Source organism: Triturus cristatus, chromosome 7 (genome assembly GCF_964204655.1).
Source record: "Triturus cristatus chromosome 7, aTriCri1.1, whole genome shotgun sequence".
In the NCBI taxonomy this organism is placed as follows: Eukaryota; Metazoa; Chordata; class Amphibia; order Caudata; family Salamandridae; genus Triturus; species Triturus cristatus.
In genome coordinates, this window is record NC_140590.1 from 697,962,117 (window position 1) to 697,968,284 (window position 6,168).

Consider the following 6,168-nt stretch of genomic DNA (forward strand, 5'->3'; position numbering starts at 1 on the left):
TTCCATCCCCCCTCCTGTTCTCTGCTCATTTCGCTTTAGTATGTGACTGTATTGAGTGTATGTAATATAGCCCGGTTTCCAAAAATTATTGAGCTTATATCAAAGGGTAGACTTTAAACAAGGAGCCTTCTTGGGGCTGCACCCACTTTCTGCGACTTATTTGATGCTTTGACACATATGGAAAAAGACCTAGAGACTTCCTTAAGGGCTCCAAACTCAACCATTGTTTACTATCCTCTTGTATTGGAAGTGTCGGGAGCACTGAGGGTTCTGATGTTAGATGTGTAAATGCCAATAACAAGGAATTGTGTGGACGTGTTATTTTGATACGTGTCTTTTAGATAAACCCTTTCAACACATCAAGAGTCTTTTGGTGTCTTTATTTCATCTTTTACTTTAAACGTGAGTTATATTGCGTACATAAAATACATTTAAATCATGTCACAAGAAAAAAACATACATTGTAATTCAATATTCCATTAAATCATAAACACGATAGAATTAACATTTAACAAATACATGACCAAAGTTCAATGACAACAGAAATTACCAGTCCTTAGGTAAGAAAAGAGACAGTAGTGGTGCAGACCTATTTCTAATTTGTATTACTGCAACCTGCTAGAGCCAGCTAGTCGGCAATGAGGTTGCAACACGCTGAGTGCCTTGTTTGCAAACTGTATTATTCAATGAAGTCGTGGTGGTTGCGGCTAGCTGTATGTGATTGACTTGTTTCTGAACCCTGTTCATATTCAAGAGTTCTCTTCAGGACCAGGACTTGGTTAGTCTCTGCAACATAAGAGAATGTTGCAAACGTAACATATATTTCCTACTACAAGTTCCACTCTTGAATCAATTCTTACTTTTCTAAAAAGAGAGGTATTCAATAACGGGATGGGCTGCACTGTTCAAGGTGCTTGTCAGAAAAGGATAAGAATGACTGTGTTTCAGGTGCACTCTAGTGAATAAAAACGCAGTATGTACAGCACTTAGTCCACACTGTGTGACAATTTAAAAATATGTGCCTTATAGGAACACTCCTAGTTCCAAAATTTCAAGCTGACACTTGCCTGGTGTCGTTATTCAAAACCGATATATCCTTGGAGTCATATTATCAGTCGTGTACGTGTTGATCCAAATTCTTGCGTGGGAGCTCGTGTGGTGGTATCACACGGTGTTTATATTGTCTGCCAATATATTAAGGTGGGGATTTAGAAATACACATTTTTGTTCGGGCTTTGCGGTATAACGCTATCAACATAAATCAGAGAAAACAGAAAGGGGAAGTAACTCACTTGTACGTGTATCAAATGCTCGCGCTTAGTAGAGGCAAAGAGGTGAAGGCGTTTTCATATTGTTTGCTCGGCTTCTGTGAATGTAAGAAATCGAAACCAATGTTTGAAAAACATTACACGGTGCATCACTTGTGTCTAAAGCGCGAGCGCTTGAATTAAAACTTGCCGGAGTTCTTTGTCCAATATCGTCCCTCTCTGATATCGTGTGTGTGGTGTCTTAGTAATGCGGAAACAAAATCCGGCATTTTCAAGGCCTAACTAATGGGTTGCTCCCAACGGATTGGGTCACATGGTCTGAGCCGAGCATTCTGGTAGATGTAGTTGTGTGTGTGAAGTGTATGTATGCTTGCATAATTGTTGAACTAGGCGGCATGTTTCAAATGTTTTTCAGTGTTTTAAGAAACGAGCCCATTCGCAGTCTATTGACTTCAGACGTTTCATTCAGTCCACTGAGTGCCGAGTTAAAACGCATAATGAGGTATGCCTCTTTTTGAAGTAATGTCATTTCAAGGTCTCCACCTCTCGGGTTCTGTTTGATGACGCTAAGGACTGTCCATCTAAAGTCCTTTTCTGTATCTTTGAGTGCTTCAAAATGTGCGACCAAAGGTGCATTGGCCACCTTGTTCTTAATCCTGGATCCATGTTGGGTTATTCGGGTTGCCTATGTAGATCAAGAAACACAGACAAATAATGGCATAGACCACATTCTGGGACTTGCAGTTAGAAAAATCAATATGTTTCCATCTGTCATTCGCATTAATTAATTCAGTGCCTTCTATAGTGGAGCTGCAGGCTTAACAATTTACACATTTATGGTGGCCCACTACTGGCGGTAAATTCAACAAGCATTGGCATAGCCAATAGGTCTCGCCTTTGGGACCTTATAAGTGTTTAGCCATGCAACAGTTGATGTTGTTGCACCAAGGATATTGTGCTGCATAACTACTTATAAGGTCCCAAAAGCGAGACCTATTGGCTATGCCAATGCTTGTTTTCCTTTCTTAACAGTGCAAGCTGCGGGGCTGATTGTGACTCTTTGAGGTAGTATTCATGTTAATTGCAGCGCACACGGGCGCCACAATTAACATGAATACGGTCTTGCAGGATTAGATGTCGTTGTGTGCGCGCTAAATTCAGCACACTGCGCGCGTGGGGTGACTTTGGTTCCCGCGCGGCTTATTGGGAACAGTGGCCGTGATGCAGTGACGTACACAGAAGACTGGCTGAAATCGCTGATGCCCTGAGGCACACTCTCCTCCTTTTTCACAGTGGGAAGAGCGCACAAAGTAATATTGGACCGCCCGTTACTGGGCGCCGGCCCCCGGCCCTTCTTATTCCCGTACTAAACTTTAAATATAAGGACGGGGCACTCAGGGAAGTAATGAAAATAGAGGAGGTCAAAGTGGATAATTCCTCAGTCCTCTTCTTCCCGGATTATGCCTCGGATTTACAAAAACAATGGAGCACATTCCTGGCGGTCAAGAGACTAATGCGAGACCGAAACAAAGTGTTCCCTCATATTTCCAGCTCGCCTACGTGTGGCCACCCATTTTTTCAACAGAGCAGAGGAAGCATGGGGCTGGCTCGAAACCATAGGTCACCATACCTCACCCAGCAAGAGACACAACAGTAACAAGGGGGGCTCAGGAATCCGAAGAAACTGTCAAAGAAGAAACCGAAGGAGACCTGGGGGACACCGAGGGAGCCTAGGGCTGCACCAAACCTGGAACAAGTGCTGCAGGAAAGACAAGACGCCCTGCAGGTGACGGCCACTAAGAGAGAGCACCAGCCCAATAGAGACACAGATTCCTCCTCGCAAAGATCCCTAAGCGAAGACAATTCATCTGCAATGTGGCCCAACAGCAAAGAATTGCAGAAACTCCTAACAGTGACACCCCAAACAGTAGACGATTTAATGTAGCCGACTGCTGAACCTTTGACACGCAAGTATATACCCGCGCACATGTGCGCACAGTGGTCTGCTTTAACATGTACACATTCTGCATGTGACACCACAAGTTGCAGCACTGGCTGCCCTCCCCTTCCAGTGGCAGGTAAAACAAGACGCACATAAATGGTAACGCAGTACGCACATAAATACATAAGCCAACCCATCTTTCATAAGCTCAGACTCACCCCCTCCCTTTGGAAAGACAGTGCAGCGAGCAAAGCAGACAGTTGCCATATGGCATTGTTTATTGTTTGGGCAGATACATGTTGTACCTCTGCTCTACCCCAGTTACACCCCACGTGGTCTCCTTCCTTGATGGCTGTCCGAGGTGATACGACCATGAGCCTGCATATAAAGCTGACGCAATACATATCTACCAAACGACTGCCAGACCGCTACCTCTCCTTCGATGCACCAAGCACCACACATGCGACATTAGCTTATATACATGACATATGCCATCCACAAGCATAGTCACCTGGAATGTTAGGGGTATACATACGCCAGCCCGTAGATATGAAATTTATGCGTAGCTCAAGCGACATACAGCACACATAGCATTACTACAAGGAAAGCATATAGCGCAACCAGAGATTCGTAGGTTACAACAGAGATGGAAGAGGCAAATATTTGCCACAGGCTACTCTTCTCATGCTAGGGGACCCCAAATTTGGGTTAGGCCAGGGACCCTATTCATGCCTGAGGAGACAGAAGTAGATACATACGGTGGGAACAAAGTGCCTTCTGGTATACACTGATGGAGCGGCTCTCATGCTGGTGTGACGTTCCCTGGTTGCAAGGGGGTGAGATAAATGCGGTACTAGACACCAACCTCGACAGGTCTGTCCCCCCGCTGCAGCAAACTGCCACAACATCCAATGCCCGGGGCCTAAGGGAGTGGTTGCACCATTGAGACCTAGTAGATGCATGGAGGACCCTTAACCTGCAGACATGCCTATACTCCCACTACTCTCATCTGCACAGACTGCATGTTCGCATTGATCACTTTGTTGTGAGCCCAGAATTACTAGCAGAGTGCTCCAACATAGACTATCTTGTCAGCATGCACTCCGACCACAACCCCCACACACTGCAACTGCGGGGCGATAATGTAGGACGCACCACTCACTTATGGAGACTGCAGCCCTTGACGCTGGAAGATCCCCCATTCAGGGAATCAGTAGGAACAGCTATAGACACGTATTTCAAAAATAACACTGGCTCGGTCCCTGATGTGGGTGTGTTCTGGGATTCATGCAAAACCTTAGTTCGAGGTTAATGCCTAGGGCTGAACTGGAGTATCCAACGCAAGCTTGACCAAGAAGTACAGTGTATTGAAGATGCCCTAGCCAGCCTAGAAACGTATCTAGCGCATAACTCTGGCACTCGGCAGGCTCTAGACACCCAGAGACAAAAACACACTGAAGTCCTTCAAAGGTTACGTTGCTTGAACTATGCAGTGCATGCTGTGCTCACACGCTGCCGCAGACAGAGCGAGGTTGCTAGCGAGGTTGATCAGACAAGAGCATGCGCACCAGTCCGTGTTACGGCTGCAATCTACAACGGGACATCCACTCACTAGGCAATAGGATACCCATGGTGAATATACCGCCCACTCCACCAGAGTATACAGATCAGCAATTTGCATTGCTTCGGCAGAACTAGAATCCTTTCTCTTCTCACTCGCCCTACCTCAAGTGTCGATGGAGCAGAGAGCTGAATTAAATGAGCCGATCACGCTTTCAGAAGTGCAACAAGCAATACGAGCATTGGCTACGGGTAAAGCACCAGGACCCGATGGACTGCCAGCCGAGTACTACAAAGACTATCAGCTGTCTCACTTAGTTAAGAAAGGAAAGGAGAAAATTGTGATGTTTTTTATGTTATTGTCGCATCAATGTTATGTTGCATAATGTTTACGCCCTATTTACCTAGGCATCACAACTACCACACATACACAGGCCAACACCATGTAAAGATTGATATATGTTATCGGCTGTGTGACCTAATGCAGCAGAGTTCAAGTGTGTAAATTTACTTATGTTATCTGATGTAATGCCTGACATGTAAAACACACAATTCAGTAAACAAATTTAAACAAAAAAATAAAACCATCTTTATGGTTAGTCGGAGTGCAACATTTGAATGTAGATCTTGAATAACAAACTTCATGTCTGCTTTTGGGGGTGACGATCTACACCTGAAAGCGAATTTTAAACTTGCTGAGCGAGTGTGCCGTCAAACCAGAATTAAAAACGGCATGCCTTATGGCTGCCATATTGTCATTTATAAATGTGCTCAAAGCTAACGACCACATTGCAAGTTCAATATTCATTCAAATATAGCAAAGATCTGGCTTTATCATCTCAAGTGCCAGCTTTTGTCTTCATAGGCTTTTTTTTTAGTACAGATTCTATGAAAAAAAACGTATGTTCCAAACTCTTGTTAGATCATCAATTCAGAAGCTATTACCAAAGTTGTATCGTTGAGAATTTGTAACAAAGGGCCTTTCTGAAGGCAGTCAATTAAATTTCCCCCCAAAAATATTTTTGACTTTTATGCATATCTTTGTTTAAAAAAAATATTTGTTTATTTTTCGAAATGATAATTATCGGTTTACAAGACAGTTGTATTAAGATTGAGCGTCACAACTACAACATAGTTTTCAGAATCGTGGGGTATTAAATAGTGTTGTGATTTTCTTTCCCTATTCTATTGTATACATTAGGATCACCCCTAGATTGTGATGTAAAATACACCTTAGTCTAATGCTCAAAATCACATCGACCCCAAAAACAAACAAAAATATATTTTCTGTTAAACGAATGGATACCGCAGATCACTTCGACATAAAGGTACATCAGGAGTGTTAAGAGTTATCCTGTCTTTAGGCCTATGGGTCATTTCTGGTTTGCCAGGGGCCCA